Source organism: Euprymna scolopes, chromosome 10 (genome assembly GCF_053919585.1).
Source record: "Euprymna scolopes isolate OS-2025 chromosome 10, ASM5391958v1, whole genome shotgun sequence".
NCBI classification, from domain to species: domain Eukaryota; kingdom Metazoa; phylum Mollusca; class Cephalopoda; order Sepiida; family Sepiolidae; genus Euprymna; species Euprymna scolopes.
The window spans coordinates 36,043,662-36,068,623 of record NC_136491.1 but is presented as its reverse complement, the minus strand read 5'-3'; the positions used below and the strand labels follow the sequence as shown (position 1 = coordinate 36,068,623).

General features: G+C 33.8%; 1 protein-coding gene and 1 pseudogene across 2 annotated transcripts in view; one reads left to right on the top strand and one right to left on the bottom strand.

Annotated features, from left to right (window-relative positions):
* The window catches only part of LOC145285923 (guanylate cyclase 32E-like), a 1,316,276-nt gene that overhangs the window by 1,103,599 nt on the left and 187,715 nt on the right, over positions 1-24,962 (bottom strand). The window lies entirely within an intron of this gene.
* LOC145286823 (5S ribosomal RNA) lies at positions 22,087-22,203 on the top strand (annotated as a pseudogene).

Genomic DNA, 24,962 nt, shown 5'->3' with positions numbered 1-24,962 from the left:
CTCGATGATATTAGTCGGACCAGGTTAAGATAACGACTTCAGAAGTATAAGGTCATAAGCATGTTACTATATTGAAAGTATAAAATATTGGCACTTTTATTTCTGTTCATATTCTGACACTGAATCTTTAATGCATACACGTAATCATCCGTACAACGTCATTCTCGTCGACACTGAAAAAGAATTATATGGAAACCTGAATGTGAAGTTTTTTTTTTTTTTTTTGCAATCTCATTCTCCACAATCTATTATGTGCAACAAGGGTCGGAAAGCGAGTTTTAAATAGTCAGCGCTCTGGGAAACATGAACTGTATTTGACCACAAAATAAAATGCATAGATAGCCCTGTAGACATTTTCCGGTATTGGATAATCAGGCGGCTATCAAACAACCAATGCGTTTTTTTTAAGGGAAAAGGCAAAGCCTGGAAATGTCGCTTCCTTCAAATTGCATAGCTTAAAGGATACTTGATCCTATGAGAAACCCACTGTCTTATAGAAACACGCATATGATAATATTTGTACTCTTATCGCCTCAGTTATATCTGCCGATTTTGTTAAAGAAAACATATTACATATAAGTTTCACAATGACTTCTGTAAAACAATGGCCAATATTGGTTTAGCAATATAACGAACCGGTAACACCTGGTACTGTATTGACATTGGGCGAGATATGCCGGCTTCTTCTGAAAGAGGAAGTTAATAGGGAATATCAAATCCATAAGCAGCATACAGCCGCATGTATAACCTATTGCAGGGGGAGATTACACAGCACCTAATTTTCTCAAATAATCACTAATCTGCTATTATCAAGGCTTCAGGCTTCTTAACTCCTTCGATCTAATAAAAACTAGTCCGTCGACACGATTGTGTGAAACATACGCGGTTATTGCGTATGTGCATATATCCATGCAAGTATCATTCTATGTAGTAAGCAAACCCTACTCACACGCATACCCAGCTACATACCTTTTCTTTATTCTTTCACGAAGTGCCATAAGGTATCGCTAATATGTGTGTAAAAAGGAACGTGATTAAGGAAAAATTATTGTACATTCATATCCACAATTTACATGCCGATAGACAAGTTCTTGCACAATTGGCAAGCGAGATTCCGATCAATACGGCTAATTTCTTTCATTCTATTTGCGTCTGAAAAAGTTAATTTCCTCTTGCCGACAATAGGTTGATTAGATAACGCAGGTGAATCAGTAGATTTTTAGACAATTATAAATAATTAATGTTAATAGTATAATTAGTTAGAACATGATGAATATGATTGTTAGTATTCACAATTCGTGGGTCTAGGGCTTTATTAATATTACTTCCAGAAAGCAAATTGATAATAGTGCAACATATGTATATATATATATATATATATATATATATATATATATATATATATATATATATATATACCACAACACAGGTATATAGAACACACAGAAACATTACATCACGGCCCGCACGAAGATGGCTTTTAAGCCCTGCCAAACGCTGGCATTCTTTGGCCCACATTGTGCAGACATGTGAGCCACAAGCAGCACGTTCTTTATGTTCGCTTCGATTCGATGTATAATCAAATTCCGCTTTAAACCACTTGCTATTTTGTACGTCCGCCTGCAGTGGGCACAGGTTAGCTCTGGCAACACGACTTCTTTGTGGACTACTGCGCCGATGAATAGTCTGGTAGCTTATCAGCCAAGCTCTGCTCAGACATAATCTTCCGCACACCTCACACTCCAGACCAATTTGGCTCCCCCGCCCATCTACGGCTCCTTTCACCCTCCCTTTACGGATATAACGCTTCAGCCGGGTTGGATCTGCTCCAAACTTGCCCACACCTCCATGCAAGGCCCTTCTCCTCTCTTCGCAATCCAAACTAACAGTCTCCCAGGTTCTTTCATTTATCTCACATTTTTTTAAGGTGGATTTAAAACAATCTTTAAATCTAAATTTTAGTTTTGGAGCCAGAATTCTTCCCTCAGCGAGCTCGCCATAAAGGATTTGTTTGGAAAATTGACTGTCTAACATCCTCACCATATGTCCACTCAATCTCAGTCTATGTTTGATAATGTGAGACTCAATACTCAGATATTGGGTCCGTTCAAGCACCTCAACATCACTGACATACATTTGCCAACCCACATCTAATATTCGCCGTAGGCACATCTGGTGAATGCGCTCAAGACGTCTCTAATGCTCCCTGTATGTTGCCCAATTTTCACAACCATAGAGAAGAGTAGAGAGAACGCATGCTGCATAAACCTTACTCTTATTTGGCAGCAAGATCCCATGACAACTCCACAAAAGCCTGTCCAACTTTCCGAAGGCATCAGTTGCCCTGCTGATCCGTAACGATAACTCATCATCTAGGGCACCGGAGATATTCAGTGTGCCACCTAAGTATACACACTTAGTGACAACCGCTATCCTGGACCCACAGATATAAACTGATGGCTCATAGTATGGAAGCATGGAGCAGGCTGGGACAGTTTTTCCCCCGATTACTAGACAGACCAAATGCGCTGCAGGCAACCGCAAAGGCGTCCACAAATGCTGCATATCAGCCACCATATAGGCCACCTGATCACAGTCATCCGCACAGAGAAAGTCATGGATCGTGTTGGTGAGAACCTTTGTACTTGCATTGAAGTGCCTAATGTAGAACAACCCCCAGTAGTTCGGTAACGAATATAGACACCATCAGAGCAACCCCAACTGCCATCCGAAAGACCATGGTGCAATATAATGCTAAGAGTGTGGGCGCTGGAATGTCTGTTTGCTTAACACCATGTTCTAGTGAGATAGGATAAGCCAACTTTCCCCCAACGTTGATCACAACCTTCATATCATCGTAGAAGAGCTTTAAGATTGTTACAAAATTGTCAGGACAGCCAAGCCTTTTCAGAATCTCCCACAAAGCATCCCTATTGACTGTATCAAAGGCCTTGGTTAAATCGATGAACACTTGATGCAGCCCCTTTTGCTGTTTTATACATTTCTCCTGTAGTTGCCCAGCTGTAAAAATCATATCCCCTATCCTTCGGCATCTTCTGAAACCATACTACGACTCAGGCAAAACATCGCCAACAATGTGCTCCAGCATTCTGTCTAGCATGATCCTACAGAGCACCTTACCGACTACTGACAGCAAATAGATGCCTCGATAATTCCCCAATTCATCTCTGCTACCCTTCCCTTGTATAGCACCACCATTAATGCAGAGCGCAAATGCTGCGGAACACAGTCATCTCGCCAAGCAGTCTGCAACAAGCCCGGTTAGCGTTGCATCATCTTGGCTCCAGAACATTAAAAGATATCCACATGCAAAGGATTCAGGTCAGGAGACTTTAAATAGTTCAGCTTATGGACAGCTGCTTCAACCTCCCGGAGAGAAGGAACCCCACCAAAATATCCTTGACTGGATTGCTAGGAATCGACTTAACAAACTGTGGTGGTCAAGATCTGGTGTGGACGTGTGTTAAAAGCACACAGATATCTTAGCGTCTTTCTGGGCTTCTCCCAGAGAAATCAATACCACGTACACGTCGTGACAACTGCAATTCAGACGTGGCTCTGATGAACGGCGAGTGTCCTGCGCCGTATAACTGGACCTCCACTGCCTTGTGGCCAAGGTTATTTAACCAAAGGCTATAACTGAGGTAACCCTGACAGAAACCTCCAGAGGAGCTTAGACTCTGTAAGATGCGGCATATATGACCCACCAGCGTGTGGAATATGCTCTGGTGCCCAGCAACCTAAGTTCCAGTCATGGATCAAATAGCATGGTGGGTTGAGAGGGCTCCCGTAAGCCGCGGTGAAAGCAACCTCTCTAGAAGGAAAACTCTGATATAAAACCTGATGTGACTGCTGCATCTAATGATGGTGACTGTCTCTTCTTTTTGGTTCAATGTGGCAGTTGTTTAGAGAGTGGGGTTGGATTCAATACAAAGTCTTTCCTCACTATAAAAATCCTCATGCACAGGCATTGCTCGATATAAATCAGATACACTTTTTACCATCTCGTGTATCTTGATAGCAAAAAAGGCTGAAATCGCAAAACATTCAATGAAGTTGGCAAATATGATTATGAACGTAAATGGTAATAAGGGAACTGGAACTTCCAGGGCCTGGCATGGCAGGTGTTTCAGGGCTCCACAGCCGTGACTGGGTCGTCATCATGCCACTGTGAGGAAATATATGACAATGACCATCGGCTTTTGGAATGTGCGGACTCTGCTTGACTTGGCCTCAACAATAACGCGTCCAGAGCGTAGATCTGCTCTTGTATCTTTCAACGTTATGACATGGACATAGTTGCTTCGTATGAGACCAAGCTCGCTGATGAGGGACAGGTTTCTGAGTTTACTGGCGCCTACAGCATTTTTTGGAGTGGTAGAGCGGATGAATGCAAGAGGGAATTAGGCGTGGCTTACGATATAAAGCCATCAATTCTTTCTAGCCTTGAAGAACTTCCCTGTGATGTGTGTGTCCGAATCATTACTATGAGGTTACCTCTGGTAAATGGTCGTTATACAACTTTTTGGAGTGTCTATGCGCCCACTATGGATGCAACAGAAGATTAGAAGGTTGCTTTCTACCTTGGTTTGTGCAGTGTAGTTAGACGCATTCCCTCTGCTGATAAGATCTTCGTTTTGGAGATATAAATTCTAGGGTGGGAAGAGATTTTGAAACCGGGAACGTGCTGGGTAAACACGGAGTGGGCAAGTTTTATAGCAAGGGTCTGATGTTGCAGTTTTGTTCAAAGATGGGTTTTACAATCGGTAACACCGTGTTTCAGCAGAAGGACAAATACAAGACTACCTGGATGCATCCTTGTTCCAAACAATGACACTTGATAGACTATGTGTTAGTCAGAAAACTTGAGATGAGTGATATCTGCACTGTTGGTGTCATGCGGGGTGCCGAGTGCTGGGCCGACCAAAGATTAAGTGTGTTGTGAAGCCCAGGATGAGGGGGTCTGGTGTGGCTATACGAAAGCGACTTAATGTTGCGCGTCTAAAGGGCAATATTGTGAGGGATAAACTATTTAAGGGGATGGTAGAGATTGACTGTGAAAACACTTGGCCTGCTTTTAAGGAGCCTGTCTATGAAGCATGTGAGAGATTATAAGGTTATTGTGAGCGTAAACATCAGTATTGATTCAATGAGAATGATACTGAAATTCAGGTACTGCTCGATTCAAAGGCCAGGGCATTGCATGCTTATCTTAGGGATGGTTTGACAGATGGTGAGCAAGATCGGTTGAGGGACAAGTTTAAAGCAATCAAGCGCGATGTGCAGAAGAGGTTGTGAAAAATGCAGGCTGAATGGTGGAGGCAGAAAGCTGAGGAAATACAGTTTGTCTCGGATTCGAACAAAACCAAGGTCTTACACAGCCTACTGCGTGCGGTTTACGGAACATCCAGCTAACCTACCACTCCTTTGCGCTCGAGGGACGGTGGGTATTTTCTTTAAGAGCCTACGGACATTTCGATAGCCTCCTGATCAGACCTTCTTACGCTGATCAGAATATATATATATATATATATATATATATATATATATATATATATATATATATATATATATATATATATAGCGTGTCCAGGGGTGATGAAAAAAATTCAATAAAGTGCTCTATCGTAGATGTGAGAGCTGAAGATACAATATTTATTATGCCACTATATATACATATTTCAAGGTTTATTATGACACTATATATACATATTTCAAGGTCGTACCATTGGTTTCGATACACCGAAAACAGTAATAATATACTGTGGAAAATCGGTATAATCTCTTCGGCGACAAAGAGAAATCTGGAACTAATGCAAAATGAACGAACATAGAAGAAACGCTGGACGAGCGTTTAAGACTCAGAATTTCATATTTAAAAAATATCGTTTTAAAACCGACGCTAATAGATTATGATTCTGGAAGAAAGAAAGGAAGAAAGGAGTGTGTGTGTGTGTGTGCGTGCGTGTGTGTGCGTGTGCATGCATAGCGGGGAAGGGGGTGCTATGGAAAACTCCCTAAAATATATAAAAGTCCTGTTAAAGCCATATCAATAAATAAAAGTAGGACAATTAACGGTAATAAATAATGAGAAAGGCATGAATATATTAATATGATTTTTAAAAAAATTTAAATTATTTCAATTAATTAAATTAAATTAAATAAGGATAAAGATAAATAAGGTAAATTTATTAAATAAATAAAAAATAAGAACTTTACAAGAATTATTACTTTTTTTAAAAATTATTAATATTTTAATTATGAGAGAATAATAGTGAATGGAGAAATTTAAGATAATTAAAATAATTAAAGGAAATTAATCAATATTAAAAGACTTAACAACTATCAGATGCGAAGGTTGTGGGGGGAAGGGGAATAGTTTCTCTACAAAGGTTATCCTTATTATTGGGGGGTTTTATATGGTAAAGTTAAGGATATTAGGTGGTGAGAAAAGTTGAGATATGAGTAGAGGAGAGTTGGTTTGGAGTTTAGAATGAGAGGTGAATGTGGAATTTAGGTGTCTATGCGTGAATAGGGTGTATTTGTGTCAATAGGGTGTGTGATAGTTAGGAGGTAAGGTGGTTAGGAATATTGAGGTGTGATTAGAAGAGAGATGGTTTGAGGTTTAGAGTGAGAGGTGAATGTGGTATTTAGGTGTCTACGTGTGAATTAGGAGTCTTTGTGTAAAGACTTTGTTAGGCCATTTGGCGAGGAGACATTGTCTGAGGATTTCGTTTTTAATATTCATAAAGGCTATGGATGGGTTATTGATAGCCTGAAGGATCCTAAATTTTTCAGTAGTGCAAAGTGAGCAGGTCTTGGAGGTTGGGTCGTAAGATTTTTTAATATCCATGATCGACCATTTTATTTTATATGGAGTATTAGATTCTTTAAGCGACCAAATCTTGGTGGCTAAAGATGTGTCAAATTTCTTTTGGGGATATTTGAAAGTGGAGTTATGTGCATACAGCCTCTGCTTGAAGGTACCCTGAGTCATTCCAATGTAGATTTCCTCTTTACCTGGGTTATTTTCAGGAATGACTTTGGCCTGGTAAACGATAGATTTGATTGTGCAGCCTCCCCCCCCGGAGGACAGGTATCTCCTCCCCTGCATGAGCAGCGAGGGTTAGGGGGGCTTATAGGGATTGGGGGTTTAGATGTCAAGATAGAGCCGATTGAGGGACAGCAGGAATAGCTAGTTTTGATGGTGTTTCTATTAAAGATTTTATGGAGTTTGTTTGTGGGTGGAAAATGCTTATCTATTAGAAGAAGGAATTGTCTACTTATATTATATCTGACGTTGAGGGAGAACGGAGGAGTGAACCAAATTATGTTCCTGGATCTGTTGGGTCTGCGCTGTCTGGTGGGTGCATTGGGCATATATGAAATATCTTCCTGGTATCCACTTTCTCGGAGCGCTCTGTTATAATATGGCGCAGCTTGTTGGAAAATCTCTCTGCTGGATGAAAGGTTGGAGATTCTTCTGCTGATGCTGGGGACAAGGTTTCTGAAAACACGAGGTGGATGGCATGGTTGTGTATTAATGTACTTAAGTTGTTCAGTAGGCTTGTGGTAGGGTCTGGTAGAGTTGCTGGGCAGGTCCAATGTAACATCTAAAAAATCCACACTTGTAAGGTTAGTGTCAATGGTGATATTAAACACAAGTTCTTTAAGGAATGTGGTCAATTGTTTTCTGAACCTGTCTAGGTTTTGACCATTACAGTTGCGTGAAAGACATAAACCATCATCTCGGTATAGGCTAAATTCATGGTTGGGGAACTTGTTGTGTAGGGAGTGGAGAATATAAAGACCTACCAGATCACAAATTATCGCACTATCAAAGGCACCCATTGGAACATCAAAGGGGTCCTCAGGATAGGATTTTTAACCCACGTTTTGTTATCAAAGAAAAGGAGTGAATTTCTTGCGTGGAGGATAGTTTGGAGTTCCAAGTCACTGATCTCCATGAAGGATTTGGCAAAGGTTAGGGAGCTGTCGAGGATTTCCCTGCTAATATATATGGCGATTGTCACTCTTTGATAGAAGAAGACCATCTTTCCCTTGCTTTATTGTGGATTATTAATATATATATATATATATATATATATATATATATATATATATATATATATATATTGTGTACAGAAAGTTGTTAGTTGAGACAGATCATTGGTACCGTCGGTTTCAAGCCCGATAATAAGGTCCGTTTAAGGTATCCTTATCAAGCTCTCTTCAGCCAATATTCGTCTATCATATAACCGGAAGTGTGAAGTATATATACCTCGCGAATTCACGTTTAAATCTCGTTTTGTTAAATCTCCCCCCTTTTTTTTTTACTAATCATATATATATATATACCTACATACATACATACATACATACATACACACACATTAAAAGTGATATAAACGAAAACTAGTAAGAATCCCCAAAGTACACTCATGTGCTTACAACTTGTATTATTTAGAACTGACGAAACCAATATCCTTCTGACTTTATATATATATATATATATATATATATATATATATATATATATAGTTATATACATAGTTATATATATAGGTAAATATATATATAAATAAATATATGAATATATATATATTTATACATGTGTCTATATGTACATATATGTGTGTATGTCTGTATGTGCCGATGATGATGTCACATCCATTATATCACTGTCACAGCCTTGATATAAAAAAAAAATTATTACATTTCAACTGTGTTTCTCACGGTTAACGGTGGTCGTGTAGCTTCCTTACCGGATTTGAATCTCCCGACCGGCGGTAATCGTTATACCTTTGAGGATAATTCGAGAAAGGATAAATATAAACAATAATTACACACACACACCAACATACAGACACACACACACACACACACACACATATATATATATATATATATATATATATATATATATATATATGAACTCGTTTTTACGCTGTATCGTGATAATTGAGCACTCTGCTGGAGCTGTCATCAACCAAAACATTAAGATATATATATATATATATATCTTCTGAACGAGTAATGAGTTTAACGATGTTTTGACATCTTCCGAAATACCTCCGCTCGATTTGTTTACACAAAGAGCGTCGCTTATATGCTAATGGTAATTCGTGTTTCACTTCTCAATATGCTCAACTCAAGGTGAGGAGCATTATAGTCATCCACATACAGTACTGTTTCGCTGTTTCACAGCTCATCAGTGTGGCTATATATATATATATATATATATATATATATATATATATATATATATATATATATATATATTCGGGGGTACAACCTTTATTATAGCTATGAAAAAGGGAACACAGAGTTTTTTGTGTTCATGATAAAAAGAAGGACGGAGGGGAAAATATTTAAGGTTAAGAAAAATATAGATAATGGGGTAGAGTTTGCCGACAAGGTTTCGCCCTTACCTTTCAAAAGCCAAATAGAGGGTTTTCTTTTAATTTTATTATTATAGGGAGATGAATTTAAATGTGAGATTTTATCTCTATGCTGGTGTAACATAAATTATGTTATGAGAATTTTTAAGATCGGATTTTTAATTTTTCAATACTTATCGGGGCATTTCTGTAAAAACGAATTTGATATCCTAGAACACTGCCTAACATATATATTTCATTTGTGTGAAATTTGCTAATGATAGTCTCAGCCGTTTCGGAACCAGTGAGGAGGAACATTCCACATACCCAAAATTATGTTTATATAATAGTAATGAAAAACACATACGCACACATACAAACACACACACACACACACACACACACATATATATATATATATTCATTTTTATCTATGAATATTTATATATATTTATATATATATATATATATACATATATATATATATGCGTCTGAAACTTCTGATATCCAAATATCTATCATAACTTTATTATTTCCACATATCTATCAAATAATTTTGAAGCATATATATATAGTAAGATATATATATATATATATATATATATATATATATACATATATATACATATATATATATATATAGTCAGATCGATAGATATTAACGCAAATTGTCATATTAGTCTATTTTTAGTATTACTCATATTTACATCTATATTGTGAATCTTATGTTGTTATTTTTTTAATACGAAAAATGTATAAAATTATCTTGTTCTGATGGGATTTTGTTTCGTATTGCAACTCATATTTAATAATGCTCACATACTTGCAGGTAACACACAGTTCATTATCTGCGATATTTCGTCGGTAAAAATTAATTTCCTCTTGTCGACAATGAGTTAATAACGTACATATAAAAGCAGATTTTCAGACAATTATGAATAATTAAAGCAATATTCGTATTAGTTGGTCAGCATACGATACTGGTGGCCAATTTTGTTTTTTTTTAATTCGTTTATCATGTGATTTGATTAGGAACATTGTTCCAGTCACCGGTTATTGGAAGCATCTTGTCCATTTTGCTCTTGAACATTCTATTGTCTTTGCTTGCAGCATCTGCTAGAACATATACTACAGTTTGATCTTTAATGCCTTCGGCAATGATAATCGGCTTTTGCATGTAATCTCTAATCCAAGCGATAAAATAGTTTAATTAAACAAATAGTAGGTTATTTACAGTGTAATGTAGACTATAATGCATTGTAATGAATTTATTTCCTACACACTCAATTTGCTCCCTGTTGAAGCAAATTAATTCTACAAACAAAAGCCATACCTTTAAACTCAAGATTTATTCACGATGTAACAGCAATGAAAATTTGTTGGCTATGGCACGTCCTTTTTCAGAATTGTGGCCCAATTTGCCTCCATACGCATGGAGCCTTTAGTTCGAATTCCTACTGTTGGAATGTAAGTTCGTTGTTCCTTTAGAAGGATCCATGATGATCATGGAGAACTCGGCGGTAATGATGGCGCCTATAATCAGGCATAATGTGCATTGTACTCAAGAAGAAATGAGATAGGATCCAATATTTGGATAATAACATACCGAACAATTGTATAATGCCCTCCTTGCTTTAACAGGTTCAGCAAAATAAGTGTTTTCTTCTTGTAGAGATGTGTCCTTCGTTCACCGACTGTTTAGTGTCCATGAAGTAATTGCCTTGGCTCCCTTGAGAGAGAACCGCTGGTTGAGTCTATCCCGTAATGTTTTCTTAGACTGAAAAATAAACGCATGAATACAAAAAAAAAGCGACAAGTCAAATCACCTGAAACATTATGATTTAAACCAATCACAGACAGGCTACTAGAGCTGCATGACCGGCCTAAAAGAAAGATGGCAGTTGTATATGGAATGTCGCACAATATCAAGGACTAAGTCACTGTGAGAAAGCATGTGAAGCTTCCTCCTGATGCAGCATAGTTGTCCCACAACTAGACTATGCAATAGATTGATCTGATTAAAAAAATGACGGTCTCACCGTTTTCGGTGGCAACCAATGCATTATAAGTAGGGCACATCTTTGATCTACATTCAATCCTGTACAACGTCTTGTTTCACTGATAATATATATATATATATATATATATATATATATATATATATATATATATATATATATATATATATATATATATATATATATATATATATATATATAGTGGAGATGGTAATTAATAAAAACTGAAGAATGTGATCAATACTGTTGTGGAGCAAATATGCGTTTTATTTTTTATTACCTTAACAGAAAGATACGGTAATAAAAAATAAAGCGTATATATATATATATATATATATATATATATATATATATATATATATATATATATATATATATATATATATATATATATATATATATATATATATATATATATATTAAATCCAAACCTTTTACTTCAATTTTTCAGATTCATCTGCCTTACTTTTAATGCTAGGTTTATTTTTGGTGTCTTTTCAATTCAATAGAAATCCTCCTAAATTTGCTGATGAGGAGACTGTGCTTACCAAAAAAACTATGTATAATTGTTCTACGTGACTTCATGTATACCACAAATAAAAAGCACGGATTTCCGAAACGATCGTACAGATAATTGACTTTGTTGTTGTTCCTTCTTATGAAACTGATTCGATCACCGTTAACCGCGAAAAATGCAGTAGAAATTTAAACATTTATTTTTAAATCGTTTTTTTTTTTACATCAGAGTGATTTAATGATTATATGATGGTCTGCGCATGCGATCTAATTTGACTGATATTATTTACACTGAAAGTTCTTAACGATAAGAAATAACTTTCTTAAAGGTGCTGACATAATTATTTACAATAATTTCCTTTCTTTTTTTTTTGTCAGAAATACATCTCATGGGATATAAGTATTAACGAGCAGATTAAAGTAACCATAAATGAAAAGAATAAATTCAAGATCAATTTCTACTCTCCAAATATGATGACGACTATGTTGCAAGCTTAGATAGTAAGTTGTAGTAAATGTGCTCAATACACATGACACCGTTATCCGACATGAATCTCTTTGTAGCGTTCGCAAATTGCCCCAAATTTATTAAGCACGTCTGTGTTTTACATTCGATCTCCAATAGATAGCTTTGATTGGAACATTATGGTATTTAGATTTTTTTCGCTAGAGTCTTTTTAAGAGTTCATGTGCTATTATCGAACTATATCGTATTAAGGTTTGTCTTACATTTACTTAACAAGTATAATGTATGTTTTTCCTACGTATAGGATTTTTGACATTTACTTATCTAAAGGGAAACTAGTTAGTAGGTAGACCTCAACAAGCACCTTGATACTGCACAAAAAAAAACAGTAAAGTCAACGGTAAGACCTAGTTCATAAGACCTTAAAATGGTTGAAATTCTTATCAGTTATTTATTTTTGTGCTTCTTCGCTAACTTACGAGAGTAACGAAATTCTAAACTTGATCGTGTGCCATCTGTTTGATTGTCCAAGATGACATTTCAATGTAACCTATTTTTAATCTCGTATTCACTAACGCAGAAAATGAAAAAGCATTTGGCTGTAAGCCTAATAATCGAAGTTAGTCTGTTAGGTTGGTGCAAAAATAATGTTGTTTTTTGACATATATATATTTGAAAAAAAACGACATTATATGTGCACGTTCGAAATTTATAATGTTTACTTTAATTATAAGTTACAAAAATCCTAATATGTATCCATAACGTTGAAAGGCAGGTAATTCAAGCCGTTCGATATTTTAAGGTTTATGCAGGGTTCAATTCCTAATATGCATTTATGATTTATTTATTAATTAAACAAAGCAATTAAATGTAGGCTAACCTATTCAAAATATAAGTTTGTAATGCATTTCTTTACCATGATACTGTTTTTATTACCAAAGATTTAACCTACGTTTGCCATCCAACCATAATTGTCTGAGGTTATGCATGGATTTAATTCAAATAATATCAATTCGGGAATTAAATTCTTAAATACTTATCTAATAGTAATACATATGCAATTAATAAGCATTCTATTGATAAATATATTCTTTAGCCCCCCCCCCTGTAGGTTTTACTCCAATGAAAGTGGAGGTTCGCCTTTTGGGGGGGGTATAATCATCTAGAACAAGAATACTGATCTAATAACAGTATCAATCAATCTCCAGTCTGTAATTACAAATATTGTTTTTGTTGTTGTTGAATTTATATTGCTAATCTTTGTTAAACTATTTTATTGATCTAGAAATGGTATAAATTATTTCACCATCAATATAACTAAAATTGTGTTCCAAGTTTTGGAATAATATTCTAATGTTTGTTAAGCCTTTTTAATGATCTGAATTTCTTATCTAATAATGCATTGTTTTTATTTCTAAAAATGTGTTTCTAGTGTAGAATATTAGATTCCAGATATGCTTGCTAAATTTGACTCATTCATCACATCAAATTTACACCATTATTAGTTATTTGACTCCATTTTAATCCTGGCCTTACATTCAAGAACCTTTTTTCTTCCAAGGATCTTTTTTCTTCCAAGAATTTTTGTTCCCTCAGCTACGTTTATGACGTGATAGCAAAAATTTATTCCTATGAAGACATCCCTGTATAGCATCCATCCTTTTTTTAATATTTATTCTTTAGAATTCTCTATGTAGTAGATTTCCAGTAAACACAAATTGCGCCTCTTTTGATTTCCCAAGTCTTATAATTAATCTTTAATTTGTTGCACATGCAATTTAATGGCGAAACTGATAGGGTAACATAGCTTTGAAAGCCGCCTTATCGTATATAAACATTTTTTTGATAGATTCCTGATTATTTTTTATTGAAAGTCGTATGGTTGTGCAGTTTACACAGTGAAAATGAAGCTATTGAAAGAAGGACTACTTTTCGTATAGATTTCTGATTATTTTAATTGTGTTTGAAAGAATAATAAAGTTAATCTAATTTACACGTGAAAAATGTATTCAGAAACTGACAAATTCAGCTATAAATAAAGAAATAAAGAAAGTTAATTTAAGAAATCAATTAATAGTATTAGTAAAACATATTAAGCGGACATAGGTAATTAGTAATAATGTTGGATAATAATTTGTTTGAATTTTTTTTTTACAAAAATAGGTAAATATATAAATTAAAAAAAAAAATTTCAAGGATGAGATATAAGTAAAATATTTTCGCTTGTTTTCTGTTCCTTATTAGGGAAATGTTTTCCATAATGTTTTATTGTGAAAGTGTTTTTTATTCAATAAGTCTGACGAACGGCTGTTTTTGTGAACATTTTCAAACGACATAATGTTAGAATTTGTCCGAATAGTCTTGAATCAATTGTAACTAACGATAAAATCCATTATTTATTGCTCTCAATCCCTCCATTGACATCTTGGTTTTTGTTAAAACAATAGATGAATGCTCAATTATTAAATATGATCAATTTTTGTAGCTTACAGTTTTAGTTGTCTTTTGGGGGGGGGCGCTTACAACTTATTTGTATGTGAACGATTACTGAATTTTCGATTATATAAACCCCGTAAAATTTGGAGTACTATAAATAAGACTATATATATATATATATATATATATATATATATATGTGTGTGTGTGTGTGTGTGTGTGTGTGTGTGTGTGTGTGTGTGTGTGTGTGTACGAGCAAACAGTTAATAAAACATGTTAAAAAACACTTTGAAATGAGTTAAAAACGTATTTAATCTGAAAAGGAAACATTTGCATGCAAAAGTATTTGATTCATTTATTGTTTCATCAAATAATTTAGCATGCAAAATCCGATCTCGCATTTTGCTAATTCCTACCCTCTGATGAGAAGGAAAGTATTTCTTCAAAACTCCGCGGATTAAGGACTATCCACTTATCTGGTGTTTCCTTTTCAGATTAAATATGTTTTAAACTCATTTCAAAGTGCATTTAACATGTTTTATTAACTGTGTGCTCGTATTATAACCTCTATCTCCTATTTGGTTTTATCGAGCTTTTACATCTGGCTGAGATAACTTTATAAATATTAATTCTTTAATATTTATAATATACTTTAATTTTACCATCTTGGATCATTTTGGTAAATTTAATTGTAATTTTTATTTTTATTTATTTATATATATATATATATATATATATATATATATTATAAATGTGGCTCTATGTTTTGATAGTCAGCTTGCAGGGAGGTGATCGCTCGGAGTAATACAGAAAAAGGGAACCTCAATGCGATTTTGATTCCCTCGGATATTCGGACAGCCATGGGTAAGAAGTATATTTTTGTCTCTCTGTAAATACGGGGAGGTTGGCATTCCCTCCCTCAGCACTAGTTAAGCCAGTTAAGAATAACTAAGAAGTTAATAATTAAATTATTATGAATTATTTTTTAATTGTAATATGTTGTGCTAATTGTGTAAAATAATAGTTAAGATCGCATATTTTACAATTGTGTTCTTGTGGCTCAAACAGGAGCCACCAGAACGAAGACGTAACCCTTATTGAAGAAGCCAGCCACACCCAACATCCCAAGTATGACTTTAATCTTCACCCAGACCCTAACCCCGCCCCCAAAAACGTCTAACCGACAAGTACTATTGATTGGCCAGTTGTCACTTTATGATACCGTTTCCAGGACATTTAATGTTACACGTCAGTCAGTCACGCCAATGACTGACCTATAGGGTTATATATATATATATATATATATATATATATATATATATATATATATATATATATATATATATATATATATATAAGCATTATGAATGAAAAACTTTAGTCTAGCACGTCATTTTGTCTGAGATTATTTAAGGAATGGAAAATGTAAGGATGTCACGAAAATAATAAAATAAAGGAATAATTGATTGTTTTTAGATTAGTGCTTAAAAATCCAGACGATCAATAAGTCATTTATATTAGTATTTAAAAATAGAAAGATATCTCCATTCATTTCACTTGTTTTATTCTCATTAAAAGAACACGTCAAGTAAGTTTCTGTTTTTTCTTGTTTCCAATAAATTTATTTTGGACATTTTTTTTTCTGTTAAAAACGAATATCAGCGGACACTACTTAGATGATTCTGTAACAGTGTTTTTTTTGTTGTTTTTGAAAGAGACGGTTATTGTTTTATTGGATTGCTTATGCTTTTCATATTTTCAAAACGATTGATATCAGAATTAGTTGCAGAAAAGTATTCAATATATAGCTAACTATAATGCGAAAGAAATTAAAATCAAGTTTTATATTTTATATGTTTGTTTATTTGCGTGGGAACATACATCAGTATCAGATTCGCTATTTTAAGAAGGCTTACTTAATTTTATGGTTTAAAATAAAAACGTCTTTCGAACAGCTGTAAACAATGTTAATAACTTTTACTGCGCACTACATTTTCAAAGATGATATAAAAATAATTTATACTAACTCGACCTGTGGAAATTCCACGAGGGACTCATTCATATGTAATTTATTGATGTTGGCATTCTGAAGATGTTTAGTGTAAATGGAGACGCTCTGATATTATTGTAGCGCTTTTGTAAAAACTGAAAAAAAAAGTATTTATCGAAGCTAGCAAGGACGCCCGGCGTAGACCGGCCGTTAAGTACGCTTTATATGATATTTTTTATTCTTGCAAGTTTCGTATATATTATTATAGATTTAATCCTAAAATACTCTTAAATATTATATTTTAATTCCTACAGATTTCGTAATTATTATTAGGAAGTCAATGAGTATAGTAAGACCGAGGAGAAAAACTACTAGCCTAATCCCGGCTGGATAAGAGAGAAGAGGACTGACACCTTGAGGAGAGTTTTTGCCACCCAAATCAATGGTAGGCGGCTAGTACGATAATGCAAATCCATCTGGCAAGGTTATCGGAAAACTTTAAAAGTATAGATATGAAGCTCCCAAGAATCATCAAAGTCTGATATAAATGCACGCTCATTATCAGCATCCTCGTTATATATGTCCCCAATATGAGTTCTCGTCATTTCCGTTATGTGCTCCAATATGAACCCCCGACCCGCTACACAACGTACAGTCTGGTGCAAATCTCTCCCTCCATATTTATCGTTACAGCCGTCGTCGTGTTGTAAAATAATATAAATGTTTCCCCTCAGAATTGTCATCACCATCGTCGTAATCCCTGTAATACCTGAACCCGTTATATGTGTCTCTCCCAATATGTACCCCATTTCGATATGATCCCCCTGCTATTCAACATAACAGTTCCATACTGCTGCGCTTGATAAATAAAATAAGAAAGTTGGTTTATAAAATCAATCCGTTCATTTGTAAATGCCAGCGTGTGGTTCGGTGCCAAAGAGAAGGGTTGGTGTCTCTCTGGCTGCGTCGTATTGAAATACGGTCACCGACTTCTCTAGTCTCGAAAACACACTTTGGTAAATTTGATCAACTCCTATTCTTTTTTATTAGATCGCAGTGACATTTCCCAATGTTTTAAAATTTAAATCATGTAATATAATTTTTTGGAAGGGAGGAGGCTATGTTTTATTTGGATGTGTTCGCCAGACAATCTCCAATTACTCAACGACCGTTGTATCATCCGAGTTTCATAATTAGGACAATTTTGCATTGTTCGTTTGACTGCCTGAACCGTTTAACAACACTCCCCTCACCTAATGGAAGTGTATTAAGCCACATATATTACTGTACCATAACAAATTGCTCTTCAAGCACTGTATCCGACTGGAGTGGAAGGATTGTAAACGATATAGGGTAAGTGGATATCTGTGCGAAACGCGCTTATCCACTCTATTATGACAATTCCTAGAGGACTATAGTACAGCTACAGCCTTAATCACTTTAAATATTTTTGACCAATTATATTCCAGCTTAGTTTGCTCTTTAAACCGTCTTTCCCGTTGCGCTTTAATAGCTCGGTTTATGATCTCCTATTTCACGCAAACACTATAATAAATACGGAGGAATATAGGCGCGATTGATTAATAAATAACAAATAAAAATAAGACAATTGTTTAAAAGAAATAAATTCAGAAAAAAACACAATAACTGTGTTGGTATCAAAATCTGTAGTAGGAACCACATTTTTATTGCATTAAAATTTTAGAAGAAAAAAAGGCCAATGAATAGAAAATATATATAAGAAATAGCAATTCTCCAAGTGCATTATTGTCTCATTTATTGCAGCATAATAATATGCTGACTTCAAACAAGCAAAAATAGTTTATTTCAATATACCGCACCGGAGTCTTCTTGAATCTGTGCTTATTGCAAATGTCGAGAACAATAAAAAAAAGTTGATGTTTCTATAATATAGCGCGATTAATAAGTAAACTTCTATTTAAAAACAAAAACATAATATCATTGTAGATACAGGTTAACTCCTTCACACCATGGAAACAACTACTATAATAAATAATACATGCAATCTCAATTAATAAATTACATAACAAAAACACACTCATTCTATTCCAGTTAAAAACTTGTATCTGAATGTTAACGAACTTATATTTCCAGAAACAATATTAACTGCGTCATATGTTTAAAAATATATTTACGGCTATATGACGTTATTAAAAATCTCCCTCTCGTTCACAATTCCAACGTTTTTTCAATTTAACAAGTAAAAAAAAAGAAGAATTTTCAAATATTTGTACTGGTGTTTTTGTTTTCTAAATTTGATTCATCCAGACAAAGGCTCTAAATAAAGACGAAACTTTGATGAACACATAACTTTCTCTCTCTCCCTCTCTTTCTCTCTCTCTCTCTCTCTCTCTCTATATATATATATATATATATAATATATGAGTGTGTTTATCTTTAAACCACTCAATTATGTGTGCATTTTAGAAATCTAAAATTATCTTAATCTTTTTACTTTATTGTCGAGTTAAATGAACCATAGACTTGAAGACTGAACCTATTGTAGCTTTTTCTGTGTTGTCAATTATTTTTCAATAAATTTGATTTGGCTTATTTTTTAAATAGTATGTTCTTAATTCCAAAATTTAAAAAAATATTAATACTATTTATATGCTAGGAGGCCGTCTGGCATTTTCCGGTCTTAAATACTCTTAAATATTATATTTTAATTCCTACAGATTTCGTAATTATTATTAGGAAGTCAATGAGGATAGTAAGACTGAGGAGAAAAATACTAGCCTAATCTCGGCTGGATGAGTGCGAATATGACTGACACCTTAAGGAGAGTTTTTGTCACCCAAATTCAAGTTAAAACCAATGGACGCTGCCAACGAGAAATCAATGATAGGCGGCTAGTACGATAATGCAAATCTATCTGCCATGGTTATCGGAAAAGGTTGAAAGTTCTGGGAATCTTTTGGGATGTGTTGTCATTCTGAATCCAGAGAACGCCACAGGTTGTTCCCAAAGAAAAGTATTTGATGATGATCTGTGTTGCAACTCTTAGTGAGTAAATAATAATAATAATAATAATAATAATAATAATAATAATAATAATAATAGCAGCAGCAGAAAAAACAAAAGATGACATTAAAATAATAAAACAAATACAAACATTCTTCTTCTTCTTCATAATAATAATAATAATAATAATAATAATAATAATATTAATAGCAGCAGAAAAAACAAAAGATGACATTAAAATAATAAAACAAATACAAACATTCTTCTTCTTCTTCTTCTTCTTCTTAATAATAATAATAATAATAATAATAGCAGCAGAAAAAACAAAAGATGACATTAAAATAATAAAACAAATACAAACATTCTTCTTCTTCTTCTTAATAATAATAATAATAATAATAATAAGAAGAAGAAGAAGAAGAAGAAGAGTAATAATAAGCTCCGCGTGCGTTGTTCGCCTCTGGTTCTGTATGTGAGATGACGCCACAAAAAATAGTAAAAAAAATGATTAATGTCAGAAATGTGAAGGGCCAACGTTGCTTTCACATTTTCGGCAAGTTTCAGAAAGATCTAATTGATCGAGCAAAAGTTGTGGGGTAAAAAGTATCATTTTTAGCAATTTAGAGGCATTTATCACCACTTTTGAATCACAGTGCGAATGGAGAACCTACGCAGTTTCACGCCTTAAGACATCTATATTTGGATGGAAAACCACGATATAGACATACATATCAAGTTTATGATTAATAATGAACAAAGAACTACAAACAGGCATGTGTTTTGTAGCACTAAAAGTCCTAAAGTGATGCGAACCAGAATTTTGCCAGGGTCACCCATACTGAATTTATATTAGGAACAATAGCCTCCACATTTAAATCAAGTTTATGAAAATATAATGGATAGATCAAACGCTATGGGGAAGAAAGAGTCAATTTTAGCCATTTGGGGGTAATTTGGGCCCGTTTTTTGCCAATGCGGCGCGAATAGCAGTGTAGATCGATAACGGTGCAGATTCAGGCCTTAGAACTTGTAAAATACAATACGCTAGCGAGATAATATATATACATATATATATCTTTTCGGTAGCAAGATATCCTAAAATTGAACATATTTGAATTTCAACAAGGGCCGTTGATAGTGCTCAATCATAAGAGAGCAAATTATATTGTTAATATATTTTTTAAATTTTTTACAATTTTTTTCTGTTATAAAAGATATGACTGTATTAAGATTAAAAACATGATATGACTGTATTTACATTATATATATATATATATATATATATATATATATATAATTCTAATTTTTAAAACGTATTATATATAGTTGTTTCAATTTGATTACAAATTAATCAATTTATCAACGTTTGAAACGCAGAGGAAGAATTAAATATTCCTCTCCGCACATGCCAATGCAACCCTGGAAATTATATAAAACACACACTATTGAATAATATCAAACGGATTTATGACACCATGCGGCGTGAGAATAAGAAAAAAATCTTGATAAAGGCGAGTAAGCGCCGACTCATATTGATTTGAAAAGACAAACAATCGTTTATATTAGTTATTTTACAATCTTCTATCGAATTACTCAGCCAATTTCTGGTCTAAACATTTGCAATTTTACACGATTCGAATTCAGAGATATTTTACCATCTTTTCGTTGTCTGGAGTTTTAACCTAATTTAATATACGTGTTGTAATTTTATTAACCAAACTTTTAAACACAGTTAAAACTAAATCAAATATTCCTGTGCGCAGATTCCAAAGGTAATCCTTGATTTTATATTAAAAACAAAACACCGTTGAACAATACGAAATGGATTCATCCCGCCTAGCATTGTCATCATACGGCGTAAAAGAAATAAAAAAATAAAACATTTTTGACAAAAGCGAGTATGACCGAAATATATTGATTAAAATAGCTAAACATTCGTTTGTAATGCTTATTTAAAAATCTTTCTGTTGTGTAGCTTTTTAAACGTTTATATATATAATTTATATATATATATATATATATATATATATCTATATATATATAAATATATATATATGTATATATGTGTATATTTGTGTGTATATATATACATATATATACATATACATATATATATATACATATATATATACATATATACACATATATATACATATATATACATATATATACATATATACACATATATATACATATATACACATATATATACATATATATATATATATATATATATATATATATATATATATATATACATATATGTGTGTATGTATATACGGCATAATCGCGTTGACACACCGGTTCTCGTCAGATCACCGAAGTTAAACAATGCTGAGCCTGGTTAGTACCAGATGGTTGACCATTTGGGAATTCTAGGTGATGTATGTGCTCTCCGCTTATCTCAGCATTTTTTTCCAGTCTTTTTGTACATACACTTCGCTTGCCACTGGGATTTAACAATGTGAACTCAGGTGTGGTTGGAGGTTGGGAACCTCCTGCAAAAAAAAATTAACGCGCAAGCAACCCTACCTGTGTATCCATAGTCTGTCCAATACTGAAGGTGCCTGCTTTACACACACACACACACACACACACACACACACACACACATATATATATATATACATATATATATATATATATATATATATATATATATATATATATAAAATTATTACTAGAACTATTTTTTATAGCTTAGGCAAACTAGTGTTTCATCCTTTCTGGAATGATCAGTGCAGGTGTTAAGTTATGTATGTATATTTGAATGTATCTATAGGTGAACTTACATATTAATGTATAATATATATATATATATATATATATATATATATATAAATTGCTAACTAGCTCTACCTACGTATTGAGCATGCTTAAAGTTTATGCATAAATCTATACTTTCGTATATTAATTTATGTGAGTAAATGAAGCAAATACACCAACAAAATGCTCTTCTATTTTTCATGGCATACAAGATATATGCTCCCTTACGACTATGTTCGTATTGTGCCTATTTACAATGCCTCCCTACGGGACAGAGTTAGCCACCAGGATCGTTGATTTTTAACGTGGAGAAAACGAATAAAAATTAAAAATTGTCTCAGCCGTGGAAGATTTCTCCTCCACTGATAGAGAACAGGGAATTGAAGTGCAGAATTTGAAGAACAGATACTACACTTCGAGCTTGGTCCGATGGCCTAGAAAGGTTGGATTCGTATTGTTATAATCTAAATGGCGCACAAGTGAACACCCATTAATTATACAGATTCGGTCGTTTTCCCTTTTAATGCGGCAAAGGGTGTACGAGTGTGTGCGCGAAGAGGATTGAGACGTTATCAAAAATCACCCGATTCCCTCTCCCGCACACACACGCCACACCAAAATAAGGTATTTTTTTTATTTTTGGTTCCTGTTGCTGTTTCTGTCATCACTGACATTTCCTGCTTCAATATCTCACGCCGTGTTTTTTTTTCTTGCGATGTGGTCCTTCAGTATCATCATCGTCGGTGGTTGTTGTCTCCAGCAATTGGTTTTGGTTCTAATCTGTATTGAAGATCCTCTAATAGTTAAGATGAGAATACATTTTCTTTTTTAAATCTTCGTCAAATTAATCATATATTCTGATCCTGTTTGTCTTTGCTTACTGTAATATTAGCACTAACCTTTGCCCTCATTACCACACAAAACACAGCCTGCATGCCTATCATTTTATATGTGTATTACTGCAAACCATCGCGTATACTAAACGCATGTAACACTTATCTCCAAATTGCTTCTACAGCCGCAATACGTAAGTCACAACCAACTCAGCGACTTTTATTTTTCTAGATTTAAAATCACGACCCTTCTAAACTATTCCAACGAAATTTCGGAAATCGTAATACCGAATTTCACATGCAAACAATGGTATTATGTATATTATTTAAGTATATAATAACGCTAATTCTCTATTGATTTTATTTTATTTGTATTTTTAAGATGATTATATCCCAAAATTACGAAAATCGATAAGGTAGAAAATTATTTATTAAATTAAATAAACAAGAATTTCATGAAAACGATCGTAAGATACAGGAGAGTTCAAACGGGAGGTAATTTTCAGTTTCGATTTAAATACGATGACCGCAATTTTCTACCTGCTAACATGATTAATGGTGTTTTTTGTAATAATTCAGTAATATTCAGGTAATTTCGACTGTATAATTTGGAAGCTGCCATTGTAATTTATTAGAATTGACAAAAAATCAGTAGAAAACATTGTTTTTTTTATCTAAAAACTATATTTTTCGACCACAATATTTCATGTAACTAGTCTAGAAGCACCAAAGTCACCACTGGGTATTAGAAACATGTTTTCGTCAACATAAAAATTAATTCATTCTCAACAATAAAACAGGTTCTATTAAAGGGCATTGATAAATGTTACAATGTTTTTTTTACAAATATAGGGTCTCCCCTTCCCACCAGTACATTTCCCCAGACATCATCTCTCGCTAAGTCGATCTCCGACTCCCGTCTGGCTCTGAATCTTACTGTGACTAACTTCGAACCCGGCTTCAATATGTTAAAAAAGTTCCCTTCTTGATGACATCAGAGGAGGGGTCAGCAATGTGACTCCCTCGCGTTTCAAATTACACGTGCGCTTTGCACATGCATTCACACGCTTCTTGTAACAAAGAAATTCCGAAATTAATTGTATCGTTTTTAACCTATTTTGTTATCATTATTTCTAAAACTAGTATTGTCCATTCTTTTAACTGACATATTTAATATCCAGTTATTTCTAAAAGAATCAACAATCGACTGCATTCCTTAATTAAATATCTATTTCTGGCATAAATAATATTTAGTTGTTTTTCTCCAAGAAAATTGACAAGTGTTCTACATTCCTAGGATTTCAATATGTATTCTTTTTTTTTACTTTTCTTACTGAGTTCGATTCTAACCTTTTCCTAATATCTTTTTCAACTCATCTAGCTTGCGCTTTTACTTTCTGTGGTCTGTCCCTTTTTACATAACAGTTTATTAGAAAGTGAAATTTGAAACAAAAAATGGAATATAACCCCCATAAAGGAGCATCAATTAGAGGGGTGGCATAAAGGTTTTTGTTTTAATTCTTTGTCTTATCTTTTTCAGATAATCTGTAT